This window comes from Stegostoma tigrinum, chromosome 24 (assembly GCF_030684315.1).
Source record: "Stegostoma tigrinum isolate sSteTig4 chromosome 24, sSteTig4.hap1, whole genome shotgun sequence".
Taxonomy (NCBI): domain Eukaryota; kingdom Metazoa; phylum Chordata; class Chondrichthyes; order Orectolobiformes; family Stegostomatidae; genus Stegostoma; species Stegostoma tigrinum.
In genome coordinates, this window is record NC_081377.1 from 2,224,055 (window position 1) to 2,242,276 (window position 18,222).

The 18,222-nt window shown below is 43.4% G+C and overlaps 1 protein-coding gene across 10 annotated transcripts in view; it reads left to right on the forward strand.

Annotated features, from left to right (window-relative positions):
• Positions 1-18,222, forward strand: part of rims3 (regulating synaptic membrane exocytosis 3) — a 194,408-nt gene that overhangs the window by 105,907 nt on the left and 70,279 nt on the right. The window lies entirely within an intron of this gene.

An 18,222-nucleotide genomic window follows, 5' to 3' on the forward strand; every position in this document is an offset into this window, starting at 1 on the left:
GCCTCATCTATATTCAGATTCTGTTTTCACCAAACACACTAGACAAGCTCAACGCTAGGAAAACTGAATAAGGAAACCTGGAAAATTCAGCATGAGGCTTTCTCCAAACGACTTCCACATTGGAAGCAGGCACCAACATCTCAGGGCTCACTCCATGCCCTCCGGCCATGTCCTCAAACATTGGCTTTCGACATGTGCCAGTCTCTAGCAGTCCTTGTGGCACATGTCCAATCCGCTTACAGGACACTTCTGTACACCACTGCTGCACCTTGAGCTGCACCTGTAACTCTCATTATAATGCTGCAGTTAAGGACAGTGTTTGGTCGGGAACACGCAGACAGCTCATGGTCCGGACCAGCCTGCATGTCTAAGGGGCACTGTCAGTATTTGACTAGTCAAGATTTATAAGAGAATATAAGATAATATGGTAGGCTTTATGGTGACTAACCCTCCCAAATACCTGAAGCAACTTGGACGCAGCCAGAAAATCTTAAATTTAGCATGGCCAATCCACCTAACTAACATAGCTTTGGACTGTGGGAGGAAACCGGAGCACCCCGAAAAAACCCACGCAGACACGGGGAGAATGTGCAGACTCCACACAGTTGCCCGAGGCTGGAATTGAACCTGGGAACCTGGCTGGAATTGAGCCACTGTACTGCATCGTACTGTTGCATATCACGGATTGAGGCTCCTGAGCAAGTTGGGAGAGCTGACAACACTTGTTAGACTGTAGCCCAGAAAGTGCCAGGGGATTTAGGAGAGGACACTTCTAAAAACAATCTCCTTGGGTCTTATCCACTTACTAGAAGACTGCTATGTAGGAATTAATGAGACAGTTGTCAAACCAATGCAGTAAAGAGTTACTTACAATGGTTAATTTGAAAGAGAAACTTCAAATACAAAGCAACAAGCCATAATGAGTTAAAACATAAGGTGACTTTTCTAAACCATACCTACTATTTCAGGTAGAAAGTTCCTGACTAAGCTGACCTGTCACAGTTTAGAGAGCCCAATTTAGAGCCCAATGAGGCAGGTAAGGGGGATAGAATACAGTTTGTCCACTATAGAAGCAGCGCATAGATGCTATGGGATTGGTTGAGTGCCAAGCAGGCTGGTCATAAGGCCCGTCCCATTTTTCTTTTTATTTTGGATGTTATCAGGCTCGCTGGCCCTTGCCCCATCACAACTTCACACCATGGTCCCTCCCAAAATCGCTCCTCATGTCCATCCATGCTAACTCATGGCGTCCACCAGGCCAGTTCCCTTCTACCTCATTTCCCATGCCACCTTTACAATCGCTCACTCAGCAGTGTATTACAAGCAGGTTCTGAAGATGAAAATATATTAACCTTTTTGCAAACTAATAGGGCTCACACTTACTCATACCTTCCATTCAAAACTTACATTCAACAAAAAAGGTCAAAGATTTTAAATCACTTCTTGTATTCAATCTGTTAGGAAAACAAATTTTTATTCAATAATCAGATCTAAGGCAAGTAATTCTTTAAAAGCCTCTTTAAATTGTCAATCAAATGTAAACTCAGCCCAAATCTGCTACTTTTGTAGCTTTTGAAATTTAGATAAGCTTCCATAATGACCTCAGTTGGAATACCACCCCTTAATGTCAAAATGAACTGTATTAAACCATTGAAACAGATAATACTGCTTTCTTAAAAGGGTGGTAGTAGATGGAAAATATTCAACATGGTGCTCAGTTACTAGTGGTGTACCACAAGGATCTTGTCCTTTTCTATTAGTGATTTCTGTAAATGATTGGATGAAGGAGTGGAAGGGTGGATTAGCAAGTTCGCGGATGATACGAATGTGGGTTGCATTGTGGGTAGTGCGGAGGGCTGTTCTAGGTTACAAAGGGACATTGGTAGGATGCAGAGCTGGGCTGAGAAGTGGCAGATTGAGTTTAACCCTGAAAAGTGTGAAGTGATTCATTTTGGAAGGACAAACTTGAAAGCGAAATACAGGGTTAACATAAAGATTCTCGGCAGAGTGGAGGAGCTTAGGGGTCTAAGCTGCCACCCAGGTGGATAGAATTGTTAAGAAGGCATATGGTGTGTTAGCTTGCATTAATAGAGGAATCAAGTTCAAGAGCCGTGAAGTTACGCTCCAGCTATACAAAAGCCTGGTTTGGCCACATCCGGAGTATTGTGTCCAGTTCTGGTAGCCTCATTCCAGGAAAGGTGTGGAGACATTGGAAAAGGTGCAGAGGAGATTCACCCGGATGTTGCCTGGAATGGAGGGAAGGTCTTGGGAGGAAAAGTTGAGAGAGTTAGGGGTTTTCTCTTTAGAATGACGAAGGATGAGAGGTGACTTGATAGAGGTGTACAAAATGATCAGAGGTATATAGATAGTGGTCAGCCAGACACCCTTTTCCTAGGGTGGAGGTAGCTATTACGAGGGAGCATAGTTTTAAAGTGAGTGGAGGTAGGTACAGGGAGACATCAGAGGTGCGTTCTTTACTCAGAGAGTGGCAGGGATGTGGAATGCATTGCCGGAGAGGGTAGTGGAGTTGGCCTCATTCGGGGTATTTAAGCGGCATATGGATGATAGTATAAGGTAGGAGTGGAGGTTAGATAGACCTTAGATTTAGGGTAAAAGTTCAGCACAACATCCTGGGCTGAAGGACCTGTACTGTGCTATACTGGTCTATGTTCTATATTTAATGTTCTCTAACTTAACCCAGATAGCCCACTTATCGTTCACCCTTAGGTGGCCAGGCTGTAAAATGGTTATGGCAATTAGTCTACTTTCTTAGTTAGTGGATCTATATGAAACATACTGTTCTTTCTGCGGAATATTGAATACAAGCAGCAAGAAAATAATCAATGAATGTCATAATTACAGAGCAAGTGGTCAGAAAGGATATTCTGAGAGTGTGTTTACCATAGATTGGCTTGGGAAAACTAACCAAATATTGCTCATGACCTGGCTTTAATTAGGATGTTGGAGATGAGCTTATAACATATCACATACATCATGGACTGATATCAGGACTTTGCTAAATCACTCATTCATCTCAAATGTTAAATCTCCCTCAAACATTGAATCTTGACAGTGAACCAGATCCTACAGCCTTTCTTTGGCTGTTACTTGTGAATCGATCAGGCACACTCCTTTCAAATACACTCCTACCCTCAAATCGATTCAATGGGTAGGCATGAAGCAGGAAAACTACCTTCTCTGCAAACCTGAGGTAGATCTTAATTCACCCAGGCCCCTAGCTCTGACACCTCAGGCTGCTTTCAAATGGCAACGTGAGCAGAGCGATTGACCCAAAGACCGGTACCCAGGTGACAGATCCTGCTGGATTCTGGGGGTTCTTTTAGACACTCAGATCACGTAGGGTGGAAGGTCAATTAGATCGATTTAGACTGTGGGAATTGGACCAATGTACAACTGTAAACAAAACAGGGAAGGGTCCAATGAATAGTCCAGCAGCAACTGAGGGCCAGCTCCTGGCTAAGCTGTTTCATTTAACTGAATATCAAATGAAATAATTTCAAAAAATGTTCAGTTTTTAGACAATTCCAGTTTTCACAAAGCTAGGTTTTGGACATCCCAAGTGAAGTTGGATGTCCTATAAGTGGTGTTTATGCTGACATTTATAAACCTTTACCAAGGCATTTGTTCTGTCGATCTGTTTCTAATTACCTTTGTCGCTGTGTGTGTGTGTGTGTGTGTGTGTGTGTGTGTTTACGTGTCTGTGTGAAAGTGTGTGCGTGACAAGGAGAGACTACAGACATGAAATAAATGAAAGGTTCACTGACTGAAAAGCTTCACTGTGTGGAAGAGGATGCTATCAAAATGGGTAGGCTTCAGCCATTGAAGAACATTGTATTTGTTACAGCAACTAGCAAGATTCAGCTGCAAAAGCTCTTTGATCTCTCAGCACCAATATTAAAATCAATTATTAATAACCAAATGAGGTTACAAGCACACATTCAAATTCAGCTGCTGAATGTATGAAGAATCTTTTCTTTGTTATTATTTCCCTCAAACATGTAGAAAGGCATTGCCGTTCCTACTATCTCTGTAAAGAAAAGGCTGTTGTGTCTGACAAAGACTTGCCATCGAAGCAGAGAGTGGCTGAGATGGCCTCTTACTGGATCACAAATCAAAAATTCTCTGTACGAGCTCCTGCAGCCCCTTGTAGACACTGTTGCCATGGTGACTCAGTGAATGGAAGACAATAATGGATTGCATACAGGCAGTGATCAGTGGCAGCTTAGCCTTGAGCAAGAGAGTCTTCTGTTTGAGTGACTAAATAAACATGCTGTGCATTGTTGTGAGATGGAAAGGGGAGAGGAATTGAATGCAAGGCACAGAAATGTGTTATTGATATCTCAGAGGGTGGGGCAGGGTGTATCAGGATCTGATTAGCTGCCTCAGATTCCCTGTGTCTTGATACCTTTGGGCAGATGACAGGTCAAGGCAACAAAGCAAGGGTGGAAAATGCCTCAAGGAAACAGAGAAACGACTGAAGGATGCATTGCCTCAGGCTTTTGGATAAATCTGTGTAAAGCCAGTTACAGATTATCACGTGCAGTCCATTGAAACCATGCTTAGGAATGGCATCACAGAATACTGGAATCTAGGCAGTGCATTCATCTAACTACTAACCTCATCCCACCTCCTTGACCTGTCCGTCTTCCCTGGACTGACCTATCCCCTCCCTACCTCCCCACCTACACCCTCTCCACCTATCTTCTTTACTCTCCATCTTCGGTCCGCCTCCCCCTCTCTCCCTATTTATTCCAGTTCCCTCCCCCCATCCCCCTCTCTGATGAAGGGTCTAGGCCCGAAACGTCAGCTTTTGTGCTCCTGAGATGCTGCTTGGCCTGCTGTGTTCATCCAGCCCCACATTTTATTATCTTGGAATCTCCAGCATCTGCAGTTCCCATTATCTCTTCATCTAACTCACACCACTCTTCATTTCCCTACATTGCTTATCTTGACCTCAACAAACAAACGGAGGGTCTCCAACCTGTGTCACTGAGAGGCAGTTGGAGGAAGCAAGGAATGTACATTGCCAATGGGACAGCTCATCAAATTAGAGCACGAGAGCTTCACTCGACTGCTTTCCTGCTGCACCCAGTGATGACCCAAGTACTGGAGATGAAGGAAACTGGAATTCCTACCTCTGCCACCATTGCCTCATTGGTCTCGGATCTTGGAGACTGAAAAGGAATAAGAGCCAGAATGAGGAAAGGGAATCACTGTCAGTAGTTACCCTTTTCTAACATGTAGTATTGCCCTAAATCTTAGTCAGGTTACCTCACCCAGAAAGAAAAATCAGTTAAACTTATTTATGATGCTACTAGTCCAATTTGTCTTGTATACCATAGTCTGACCTGTATGTTCATTAAAATATAACTGCTTTTAACTTTTTCTAATCCTCTGGTGTGTTGATAAGATAGGTGTTTTTCTTTTGTTTTCTTTTTGTTTTTTTTAATTGTGTGCTGGTAAGTAGAGTGATTTGGTACACTTATTTTTCATTTCATTTATCTAGTATTTGTTGTTAGAGTAGGACTAAGTTAAGCTTAAGAGTGAAAATGGCAGGAGATCCCAGACCTGTGTTGTGCTCCTCTTGCTCAATGTGGGAGCTCAGGGACACGGCTAATGTCCCTGACTCCTACACGTGCAGGAAGTGTGTCCAGCTGCAGTTTTTGTTAGACTGCATGATGGCTCTGGAGCTGCTGATGGCCTCACTTTGGAGCATCCGCGATCCTCAGGGGGTCATGGATAGCATGTTCAGCAAATTGGTCACACTGCAGATTAGGATTGCTGAGGGAGAAAGGGAATGGGTGACCAAAAGGCAGAGAAAGAACAGGAAGGCAGTGCAGGTGTCCCCTGCGGTCATCTCACTCCAAAACAGGCATACAGTTTTGGATCAGAGATAATGGGACCTGCAGATGCTGGAGAATCCAAGATAACAAAGTGTGGAGCTGGATGAACACAGCAGGCAAAGCAGCATCTCAGGAGCACAAAAAATGACGTTTTGGGCCTAGACCCTTCATCAGAGCTCTCTGATGAAGGGTCTAGGCCCGAAACGTCAGCTTTTGTGCTCCTGAGATGCTGCTTGGCCTGCCGTGTTCGTCTAGCTTCACACTTTGTTCTACCGTTTTGGGTCCTGTTGGGGGAGATGGCTCACCAGGGGAAGGCAGCAGTAGCCAGGTTCATGGCACCGTGGCTGGCTCTGCTGGAGAGAAGTGCAGGAAAAAGAGTGGAAGGGCTATTGTCATAGGGGATTTAATTGGAAGGGGAGTAGATAGGTGGTTCTGTGGTCTCTGGAATGGTATGTTGCCACCCAGGTGCACGGGTCAGGGATGTCTCAGATTGACTGCAGGACATTCTGAAGGCAGGGGTGGGGGTGTACGAACCGCCAGCTGTCATGGTGCATATAGGCACCAATGATATAGGTAAAAAACGGGATGTGGTCCTACAAGCAGAATTTAGGGAGTTAGGAGCCAGGTTAAAAAGTAGGATCTCAGAGGTAGTAATCTCAGGATTGCTATCAGTGCCATGTGCTAGTCAGAGTAGAAATGAAAGAATAGGCAGGATAAATGAGTGGCTTGAGAGATGATCCAGGAGGGAGGGGTTCAGATTTTTGGGACATTGGGACTGGTTCTGGAGGAGGTGGGAATATTACAAATTGGACAGTCAACACCTGATCAGGACTGGAACCAATTTCCGAGGGGGTGCTTTTGCTAACGCTGTTGGGGAGGGTTTAAACTAATGTGGCAGGGGGATGGGAACCAAATGAGGAGGTTAGTGGACAGTAAGGTGATAGTAACTAAAGCCTGTAAGGAACTAGGTAATAAAGCCAGTGTGACTAAGGGGAAGAGTAGGGAGAGAGCAGATGATGAACACAAACAGACAGGTGGTCTAAGGTGCATTTGGTTTAATGTGATAAGTGTAGTAGGTAAGGCAGATGAACTTGTGGCTTGGATTAGCGCCTGGGAGCGTGATGTTATTGCTATTATTGAGACTTGAGGGAAGGGCAAGATTGGCAACTAAATATTCCAGGATATAGATGCTTCAGGCAGGAGAGAGAGGGAGGTAAAAGGGGTGGAGGAGTTGCATTACTGGTCAAAGAGGACATCACAGCTGTGCTGAAGGAGGGCACTATGGAGGACTCGAGCGGTGAGGCAATATGGGCAGAGTTCAGAAATAGGAAGGGTGCGGTAACAATGTTGGGGCTGCACTACAGGCCTCCCAACAGCGAGCGTGAGATAGAGTTACAAATATTTAGACAGATTATGGAAAGATGTAGGAGCAACAGGGTGGTGGTGATGGGAGATTTTAATTTTCCCAACATTGACTGGGATTAGCTTCGTGTTAGGGGCTTAGATGGCGCTCAGTTTGTAAGGAGCATCCAGGAGGGTTTTTAGAGCAGTATGTAAATAGTCCAACTTGGGAAGGGGCCATTCTGGGCCTGGTGCTGGGGAATGAGGCCGGCCAGGTGGTCGAAGTTTCAGTAGGGGATTACTTTGGAAATAGTGATCACAATTCCCAAAGTTTTAGAATGCTTATGGACAAAGATGAGAGTGGTCCTAAAGGAAGAGTGTTGAACTGGGGGAAGGCCAACGATAGCAAAATTCAGCAGGAGCTGGGGAATGTGGATTGGGAGCAGCTGTGTGAGGGTAAATCCATATTTGATAGTGTAAGACAGACATGTCCCTGTGAAAATGAGGGATAGAACGGGCAAGATTAGGGAACCATGGATGACAGGTGAAATTGTGAGACTAGCAAAGAGGAAAAAGGAAGCATAGATAAGGTCTAGGCGACTGAAAACAGACAAAGCTTTGGAAGAATATCGGAAAAGTAGGACCGATCTGAAACAAGGAATTAAGAGGGCTAAAAAGGATCATGAAATATCTTTAGCAAACAGGGTTAAGGAAAATTCCAAAGCCTTTTATTCATACATAAGGAGCAAGAGGCTAACTGGAGAAAAGATTGGCTCACTCAAGGACAAAGGAGGCAAGTTAAGCGAGGAGTCAGAGAAAATGAGTGAGATTCTTAACGAGTACTTTGCGTCGGTATTCACTGAGGAGAGGGACATGATGGATGTTGAGTTTAGGGATAGATGTTTGATTATTCTAGGTCAAGTCAGCATATGGCGGCGGGGGGAAGTGTTGGGTATTCTAGAAGGCATTAGGGTGGACAAGTCTCCAGGTCCGGATGGGATCTAGCCCAGGCTTCTGAGGGAAGCGAGAGAGGAAATAGCTGTGCCTTTAACAGATATCTTTGCAGCATCCTTGAGCATGGGTGAGGTCCCGGAGTACTGGAAAATTGCTAATGTTGTCCCATTGTTTAAGAAGAGTAGCAGGGATAATCAGGTAGTTATTGACCGGTGAGCCTGACGTCAGGGGTGGGGATGCTGCTGGAGAAGATACTGAGGGATAGGATCTATTTACATTTGGAAGAAAATGGGCTTATTAGTGATAGGCAACATGGTTTTGTGCAGGGAAGGTCATGTCTTACCAACTTGATAGAATTCTTTGCGGAAGTGACAAAGTTGATAGATGAGGGAAGGGCTGTGGATGTCGTATACATGGACTTCAGTAACGTGTTTGATAAGGTTCACCATGGTAGGCTGATGGAGAAAGTGAAGTTTACATTAGAAAGACACAGGTTGAGGGGGCAGCTGATTAAGGTCTCCAAGATCATGAGAGGTATAGACAGGGTGGATAGCAAGAAGCTTTTTCCCAGAGTGGGAGACTCAATTACTCGGGTCACGATTTCAAGGTGAGAGGGGAAAATTTTAAGGGAGATATGCGTGGAAAGTTCTTTACGCAGAGGGTGGTGGGTGCCTGGAACACGTTGCCAGTGGAGGTGGTAGATAGTGTTAATTAAGGTGTATCTAGACAGATACATGAATGGGCAGGGAGCAAGAGGGATAGAGATCCTTGGAAAATAGGCGACAGGTTTAGGTAGAGGATCTCAATCGGTGCAGGCTTGGAGGGCCAAAGGGCCTATACCTGTGCTGTAATTTTCTTTGTTCTTTGTTGTAACCTGCCTTTCTTTGGTGCAAAAGCACTGATTTCTAAAGTTGCTGCAGACACAATCCTACCTAACAAAATCGTTGTGAATTACAGTCCACCTCTTCTACCATTCAATGCTCAAAATTTTAATCTGTGGAACCCAGAGAAGTGAACTGAAGATCTATTTTCTTCAGTGGCATGAGAGCATCACTAGCAATAGGGGAGGCAATGGCCTAGGGGTATTATTGCTGGACTGTTAATCCATCGGATAATATGTTCTGAAGATGTGTGTTTGAATCCTGCCATGGCAGATGGTGGAATTTGAATTCAATAAATATCTGGAAATAAGAGTCTAATAATGCCCATGATACCGTTGTCGATTGTCTGAAAAACCCATCTGGTTCACTAATGACCTTTAAGGAAGGAAACTGCCATCCTTACCTGGTCTGGCCGCCATGTGACTCCAGACCCACAGCAAGGTGATTGACTTTTAACTGACCTGTGGGCATTTAGGGATGGGCAATGAAATATTGGCCTTGCATGCAATACCCTCATCCCATGAATGAAAGATAAATGATGAGGTTCAGGGTCTAAACACTACTTATGCTACCATCCATGTGCCCAGCTAATGGCGGCACGGTGGCTCAGTGGTTAGCACTGCAGCCTCACAGCGCCAGGGACCTGGGTTCAACTCTGGCCTCAGGCAACCGTCTGTGTGGAGTTTGCACATTCTCCCCGTGTCTGCGTGGGTTTCCTCCAGGAACCTCCCACAGTTTCCTCCCACAGTCCAATGATGTGCAGGCTAGGTGGATTGGCCATGCTAAATTGCCCATAGTGTTCAGGGGTGTGTGGGTTACAGGGGGATGGGTCTGGGAGGGATGCTTCAAGGGGCAGTGTGGACTTGTTGGGCCAAAGGCCCTGTTTCCACACTGTAGGGAATCTTATCTAATCTGCTTAAATGCCCCTAATGTGGTCAACTTCACTAACCTCTCCAACAATGCATTCCACACCCCTACTACTCTCTGAGTAAAGAACCTACCTCTGACATCACCCCGAGATCCGCCTCCACTCACTTTAAAACTATGCCCGCTCATAATAGCTACCTCCACCCTCGGAAAAAGTCTCTGGCTGTCCAAACTATCTATACCTCTGATCATTTTGTACACCTCTGTCAAGTCACCTCTCATCCTTCGTCATTCTAAAGAGAAAAGCCCTAGCTCTTTCAACCTTTCCTCGTAAGACCTTCCCTCCATTCCAGGCAACATCCTGGTGAATCTCCTCTGCACCTTTTCCAACGCTTCCACATCTTTCCTGTAATTAGTTTTCAATTGCACAATTTTGTATGAATTGAAATTCCACCAGCTACTGTGTGCTAGTCTGATAATGTTACCACTACAGAACCATCTCCCATTCAACTATTACATGATCTGACCAACATTCCCTACGTTTTACTTAAAATCATGGAATCTTATAGCTTAGAAGGTGGCCATTTGGCCCTTTGAACGTCTGCTGGTTCTTTGAGAAAGCTCGGCTCGGAAATTTGCTTTCCCATAACACTTTGACCACTTCCTTTTTCAGCATTTATCCAATTCCTTTGGAAAGTTGTTATTAAATCCGACATGTTCAGACAATACACTTCAAATAACAACAAGCACTGTGGAAAAGAGTTACTCCCCAACTCCTCCCAGTTTTTCGGCCAATTATTTTAACTGTGGTCGTCTGTTATTAACCCACCTGCCACAGGCTTCTCTTTTGTTCCTCTATCCAACCCCTTTGTAACATTAAAGAGCTCTCATATCCATTAAAGTTCTGCTTCAAGCAGAACCATTCCAGTTTTTCTAGTTTCATCGAACAACTGAAGTCTGTCCTTATTCTAATAAATCTTCTCTGCATGTTCTTCAAGGCCCTAATATTCTTATTAAAGTGTCCTGCCTAGAATAGGATACAAATAAAACATTGGTTAGGCCACAGATAGAACACTGCGTAGTTCTGGTTGTCACACTATCAGAAGGATATGACCGCACTGGGAGAGGATGCAGAGGAGATTCACCAGGATGTTGCCTGGGATGAAAAGTCTCAGTTATGAGGAGGGACTGAATGGGCTGGTTTTGTTTAGCTTTGGAGCAGAGAAGTCTGATGGGGGAAACTGATTGAAAAGTATGAGAGGCATAGACAGAGTAGATTGCAAGAATTGTTTCCCCATGGTAGCTATGTCTAAGACCAGAGGGTGCAAGTTTAAAGTGATGAGTTAAGTGGCTTTGAACAGCTCTGAGAAAAGAAAATTCACCCAGAGGGTGGTAGAAATATGGAAGGTGCTGCCTGGGAGGGTGGAGGAGGCAGGTAATCACGCAACATTTAAAAAGCAACTGGACAAGCACTTAAAATGCCAGGGTTTAGTAGGCTATTCATCAAGTGCTGTAAATGGGATGAATGTCATTTGGTGTTTATTGGTCAGCATCAACATGATGGGCTGAAGGGCCTGTTTTCACATTGTATGATTCTGTGAATCCTCCAGCATGTGCCAAACTAGTGATTTGTAAATGTTTAACTTTCCTTCAGGTAACATTTGAAGAAGTAACATTACAGGTTATGACCACTTTCTGCATTAGGTTGAATGCAGCTTCCATTCAAAGCTTCAAAAGAGAGAAAAAAAACCAGTCCTGATCAAACAAAGTACAGAGACGTGTTTTGTGCAGTGAGAGCTGGGAATGATGAGAGCAGTAATTCACAACATATGAGGATGATGATCAAAACATCCTCCCACAGTTTGAGTGAATGGATACTATGAGACTCTTATGGATGGGAAGATTGTCGATGAGATGTGTTCTTGTAGAAATGATAGGTTTTTGTCAAAAGGAAGGAATCTTCTCAATGGGACAGATACTTATTTAAGGGATGGATTCTATTTGAAGTGTTGTCATGTTGTTGATTGGATGGGGTGGCAATGCTTACTGAAGGCACAGAATTTAGTTGAAGGGATGTAACCTTGTCAATGGAACATATTTTCTCAGAAATATGGATTCTTGTCAAAGGGATAAACACTTGACAACAGTACTGAGCTTGTCAAAAGGATATTCTGTAGTCAAAGGGATATTCTCTAGTCAAAAGGACAAAATGTTGTTGGAAGGTTGGACTCCAATCATCCACTGCAAAAGGGAGCAGGTCCTGTCGAGTAGATGGACTTTAGCTGAAGGTATCAAAACGGTTAGTCTCATAGTCAGGCTAGTTGAAAGGATGGACTGTTCCAAATAGAACAAAGCGTTATCAAATGATTGGCATCTTGTTGAAGGTACTGGACTTGTCAAAGGAGCATTCTCTTCTTAAACTGACTGAAGGGTTATACTTCTGTTGAAGAGAGGAGTCTTGTAAATGGACAGAACCATGATGATGGAATGAAGTCAATTTTTAGATGGATGGACTTGACAAATTGGACAAAATGTTGTCAAAGCGATAAAGTTTTGCGAAGGAACGGGGCTTGTCCAAAGATAATGAACTGTAGAAACTATGAAAGGACTGCTCCTAATCTTCCAATTCTAATCAGATACAGGGGAGGTGCCTGAGGCCTGGAGAATTACAAATATTACACCCTTGTTCAAAATCCTTATCGGGATGAACCCAGAAACTACAGGCCAAACCGTTAAAACTCAATTTTGGAAAAGGGTGTAGAAACTATAATCTGGAACAAAAAATATGATCGCTTGAACAAGTGGGGACTAATTAAAGAATTATTCGAGTTTTGTGATGAGGTAACAGAGTGGGTTGATGGGAATAATATGTTAGAATGGTGTATATGGACTTCTAAAAGGCATTTGATAAGTTACAATATGATAGGCTTGTCAGCAAAGGTGAAGCCCATGGAATAAAAGGGAACTGGGTAACATGATATTGCCTAAATGACCAGAAATAGAGAGTAGTGAGTGGGGCTCGTCAGGGGTTGGTTTTAGAATCATTGTTTTGCTTGATGTACAATCATTTATTTAGAATGGGGTGCTCAATGCATGTTGTTAATGTTTTGGAGATGGCATAGGACTTGGAAGTATTGTGAACTTTGTGATTGGGTGGGGAACATGGGATCAGGAGTCAGCCATTCAGCACCTCCTGCCTGCTCCAACATTCAATGAAATCAAGGCTGATCTATGGCCTAACTCCATATAACCTGCCTGTAATGTTGTAAATAAAACTTAATGCAGAGAAGTGTAAAGTGATACATTTTCCTGGGAGGAATAAGGAAAGACAATGTAAATGAAGGGTGCAATTTTAAAGCAGTTGCACCAGGTAAATGTGCATAAATTTATTGAAGATGGCAGGTTAAGAAAGAGATTCATCAGAACTAGGGAATCCAGGGCCCTATAGTTCACAGGTCGGCGTGACATCGAGGGCCGAAGGGCCTGTTCTGCGCTGTGTTGTTCTATGTTCTATGTTCTATGTTCCATAGCTAAAGGCAGAGAGCCCATAGTTGTATTAAACCTGGATAGAACACTCACCCTGAACTAAAGAATTGTGTTCAATTCTGGATGTCCTACTTTGGATGGGTGTGGATGCCTTACAGAGAGATACGAAATCTTAGTTCTAGATAGAATGAAGAGGCTGGAGTTTGCCTCTGTAGGGGTGAAAGATAAAAGGACGAACAGTAACATGAAGAAGACTTATAAGGGGGGAAGACCAGCCAGGAATACAATGGAATAATCATGTCTAAAGAGTAATCACTGAGTGATGAGGATCCACTGTGCACTGCCTGAAAGTGTAGTGGAGAGGGAGAGGGTCAACTATTTCTTGTAAATGAAAGTTGGGTAAGCAGCTGAAGAGGAAAGCAGTGAACAGGACAGGCAGGCAAGTGGGAGAGTTGTGCTTACAGGAACCAGCACTAATGTGGTGGATTCCTTCTGTGCTATCTCCATGCTATGTTTCTATTTTATGATAATAAAATCAAAGTGTTGCTGACCAAGAGCAAGTGCAGCTCAGTGAGGATGTGATGCAAATTATGAAATGGATAGCAGTGTTTCAGATGTGCTAAAACTTATAAGGGGGGGAAGATCATCCAGGAATACAATGGAATAATCATGTCTAAATAGTAATAATGGTAACACTGAGAGTTTCAGTAGCAGATTAACTGTGGGTGGAACAAAGATGGGGAATGTTATAGACTTTTGATCATGAGAGAGACACTGTTTCTGAATATCTGTATCAAATCTCCTGCCAACTTTCTCTTCTTCAGAAGAAACAATCCTTGCTTCTCCATTCTGCCTATGCACTGCCTGGTGATTCTCATTGGGTGGGCACTCTCACTGAAGGGACAGACACTTGATGAGTAGAAAGGCTCTTGTCAATACTTTGGGCTCTTCTCAAAGGGTCAGAATCTTGGTGAATGGGTAATTTTTTATATTTACTCTGCTAGAAGCAATGGACCTTTGTCAAAGGGACTGAAGGAGGTACAGACTGGTTTTAAGCTCATGGCTTCTTGACAAATGGAGAGACGATTATTAATGGAAGGAATCTTGTTAATAGAATGGTCTCTTTTAGCAGCAAAGCACTATTTTCAAAAGTACAGCCACTTAATGAACAGACACATGTAAAAGGAATGAACTCTTGATAAATTAGAAGGAAAGTCCCAGATGATTGGAAAATTGCTGTTGTAACCCCCTTGTTTAAGAAAGGATCAAGACAAAAGATGGAAAATTATAGGCCAATTAGCCTAACCTCGGTTGTTGGTAAAATTCTTGAATCCATTGTCAAGGATGAGATTTCTAAATTCTTGGAAGTGCAGGGTCAGGTTAGAACTAGTCAGCATGGATTTCGTAAGGGGAGGTCATGCCTGACAAACCTTTAGAATTCTTTGAAGAGGTAACAAGTAGGCTACACCAGGGAAACCCAGTGGATGTTATCTATCTAGACTTCCAAAAGGCCTTTGATAAGGTGCCTCACGGGAGGCTGCTGAGTAAAGTGAGGGCCCATGGTGTTCAAGGTGAGCTACTGGCTTGGATTGAGGATTGGCTGTCTGACAGAAGGCAGAGAGTTGGGATAAAAGGCTCTTTTTCGGAATAACAGCCGGTGACAAGTGGTGTCCCGCAGGGTTCAGTGTTGGAGCCACAGCTGTTCACTTTATATATTAATGATCTGGATGAAGGGACTGGGGGCATTCTGGTGAAGTTTGCTGATGATACGAAGACAGGTGGACAGGCAGGTAGTACTGAGGAGGTGGGAAAGCTGCAGAAAGATTTAGACAGTTTAGGAGAGTGGTCCAGGAAATGGCTGATGAAATTCAACATGTGCAAATGCGAGGTTTTGCACTTTAGAAAAAAGAATACAGGCATGGACTATTTTCTAAATGGTGAGAAAATTCGCAAAGCAGAAGTACAAAGGGATCTGGGAGTGTTGGTCCATAATTCTCTAAAGGTGAACTTGCAGGTAGAGTCCATGATTAAGAAAGCGAATGTAATGTTGTCATTTATCTCAAGAGGGTTGGAATATAAAAGCAGCGATGTGCTTCTGAGGCTTTATAAAGATCTAGTGAGGCCCCATTTAGAAAACTGTGTCCAATTTTAGGGCCCACACCTCAGGAAGGACATACTGGTCCTGGAGCGTGTCCAGCGGAGATTCACACAGATGATCCCTGGAATGGTAGGTTTAACGTATGATGAATGGCTGAGGATCCTGGGATTGTATTCATTAGAGTTTAGAAGATTGAGGGGAGATCTAATAGAAACTTACAAGATAATGTATGGTTTAGAAGGGGTGGACGCTAGGAAGTTGTTTCCTTTAGGCGGGGAGACTAGGACCCGTGAGCACAGCCTTAGAATTAGAGGGGGTCAATTTAAAACGGAAATGAGGAGACATTTCTTCAGCCAGAGAGTGTTGGGCTTATGGAATTCATTGCTACGGAGCGCTGTGGAGACCGAGACGTTAAATGTCTTCAGGGCAGAGATTGATAAGTTCTTGATCTAACAATGAATCAAGGGTTACGGGGAGAGTGCAGGGAAGTGGAGTTGAAATGCCCATCAGCCATGATTAAATGGTGGAGTGGACTCGATGGGCCAAATGGCCTTACTTCCACTCCTATGTCATATGGTCTTATGGTCTTAATTATGGAACTCCTCAGACAGAATTAATAGCAAAGATTGATCTGTGTCAAATCACAGAATTACAGAATTGTTACAGTGCTGAATAAAGCCAAAGTGTTTCCCTCTGAACAGTTTGGCTTTGTACTCATCTCCTGCACCTTTTCCCCATGTCCATACAAATTGTTTCCGATTTAATAATCATCCAACACCATCTCGAATGCCTTAATCGAACCTGCCTTCATCACATTTCCAGGCAGTGCATCCTAGACCCTAACTACTCACTGTGTGAAAACTCTTTTGTCACCTCACCTCATCTTCTTTTTCAAAACACTTTAAAACTGTGCACTCTGGCCCTCACTCCATTTACAATTGGGAACAGATCCTCACTAACCAACATATCCAGATCCCTTATGATTTTGAAAACTTCAGATTTCTTGTTCGCCTCTCCTTTCCAAGAAAAAGAGTCTCAACTTCTCCAACCAATCCTCAAAACTGAAGTGTCTCATCCCTGGAACCAGTCTTGCAGACCTCTTCTCTGCTCTCTCCAATGCATTGACACCATTCCTGTAGTGTGGAGACGCGAACTAAGTACAATACTGCAGCTGACGTCTGAACAATGTCCCACATAAATTCATCATTAACTCTTGCTCTTGTACTCTCCGCCCGTATTACTGAAGGCTTGAATACTCAATGATTTATTGACAGCTCCCTCGAATTGTCCTGCCATCTTTTATGATCTATGCACATACATTCCCAGGTTCTTCTGTCCCACTTTAGTACAGTAGCTTGTACAATAGCTCCCCCTTATCAATTTTAAAACCTTCCATTGACTGAGTTTCCTCCTTTGTAACGAGGTCCTCGGTAACATCTCCCTCCAAGATAGAGGCTGATGTAATGCAAAGAACTGATTTATCACCTCAGCCATGTCTCTTGTCTCCATACGTAAATCCTCCTTTTGGTCCCTAACTTACTCTACTCCTCCCACTCTTTCACTATTGATGTGGTAATAGTAGATTTTGTGATTACCTGAGCTATGAGTTATTTTATTTATAGTTAAAGTGATGTACTGATTTTTCATGAATGCAACGTTCTTAAAAGGATGAACTCTTGTTGGAAGTATTGAGCTTTTAGAAGAAACGCTGTCTTGTCAAAAGAACAAAATCCTGTTGTGAAATCCTTGTCAAAGGACAGTATTATAGATCATAAAATGGTTGCAACGGAACAGGAGGCCATTTTGTCCATCATGTTCATGCTTTGGAATCACAACTCAACAAGTCTCATTCCCCAATCCTTTCCTCATAGCCTTACTTTCCTTTTTCTTCAGATACTTATCCAATTCCCATTTGAAAGCTAAAATTGAACTTGTCTACACCATGCTCTCAGACAATGCACTCTAAACCTGAACCATTTGATGTGTAATTTTTTTTCAATTTTGCCTTATATTAGTTTCCTGATCATTTCTAAAATATGGAGCCAGGAACTGAACACAGTGCTCCAGTTAGGGTGAACCTGCTGACCTTCAACCCCCCTGCTGCTACAACATAACTTACATTTATATCATGACCGAATGTAATAAAACTTTCAAGATGCTTCACCGAACCTTATAAAACACTGAAGTAAGTTCTTAGATATTAGGTCAGATGACCGAAGGCTTGCCAAAGCAGTAGGTTTTGAAGATTATCTCAAAGTGGACATTTCAGAGGCAAGGAGGCCTCATCACAGTAACAAAGAGACCCAGGATTTTCTTGCATTTCGTGTTGGAAGTGAAGATGGAGGAGAGAGGGTGGGGGCTTTAAGAAGTTTATTTGTAAAACTCAAGTTCCCTTATAAAGATCAAAGAACAATACAGCACAGGAACAGGCCCTTTGGTCCTCCAAGCCTGTGCTGACACATTTCTGCCCTTCCACACTAAAACTGTCCTCACTTACAGGACCCACATCCCTCTGTTCCCGTCCTATTTGTCTACTTGACCAGGCGCTTCTCGAATACTGCTATTGTGTCTGTTTCCCATCTCCTCTGGCAACGCGTTCCAGGCGCTCACCACCCTTTGTGTGAAAAACTTGCCTCGTTGATCGTTTTTAAAATTTATCCAACTCCCCCCCCCCCCCGTCCACTTGGAACCTGTGACCTAGTAACTGACCATGGGAAAAAGCCTCATACTT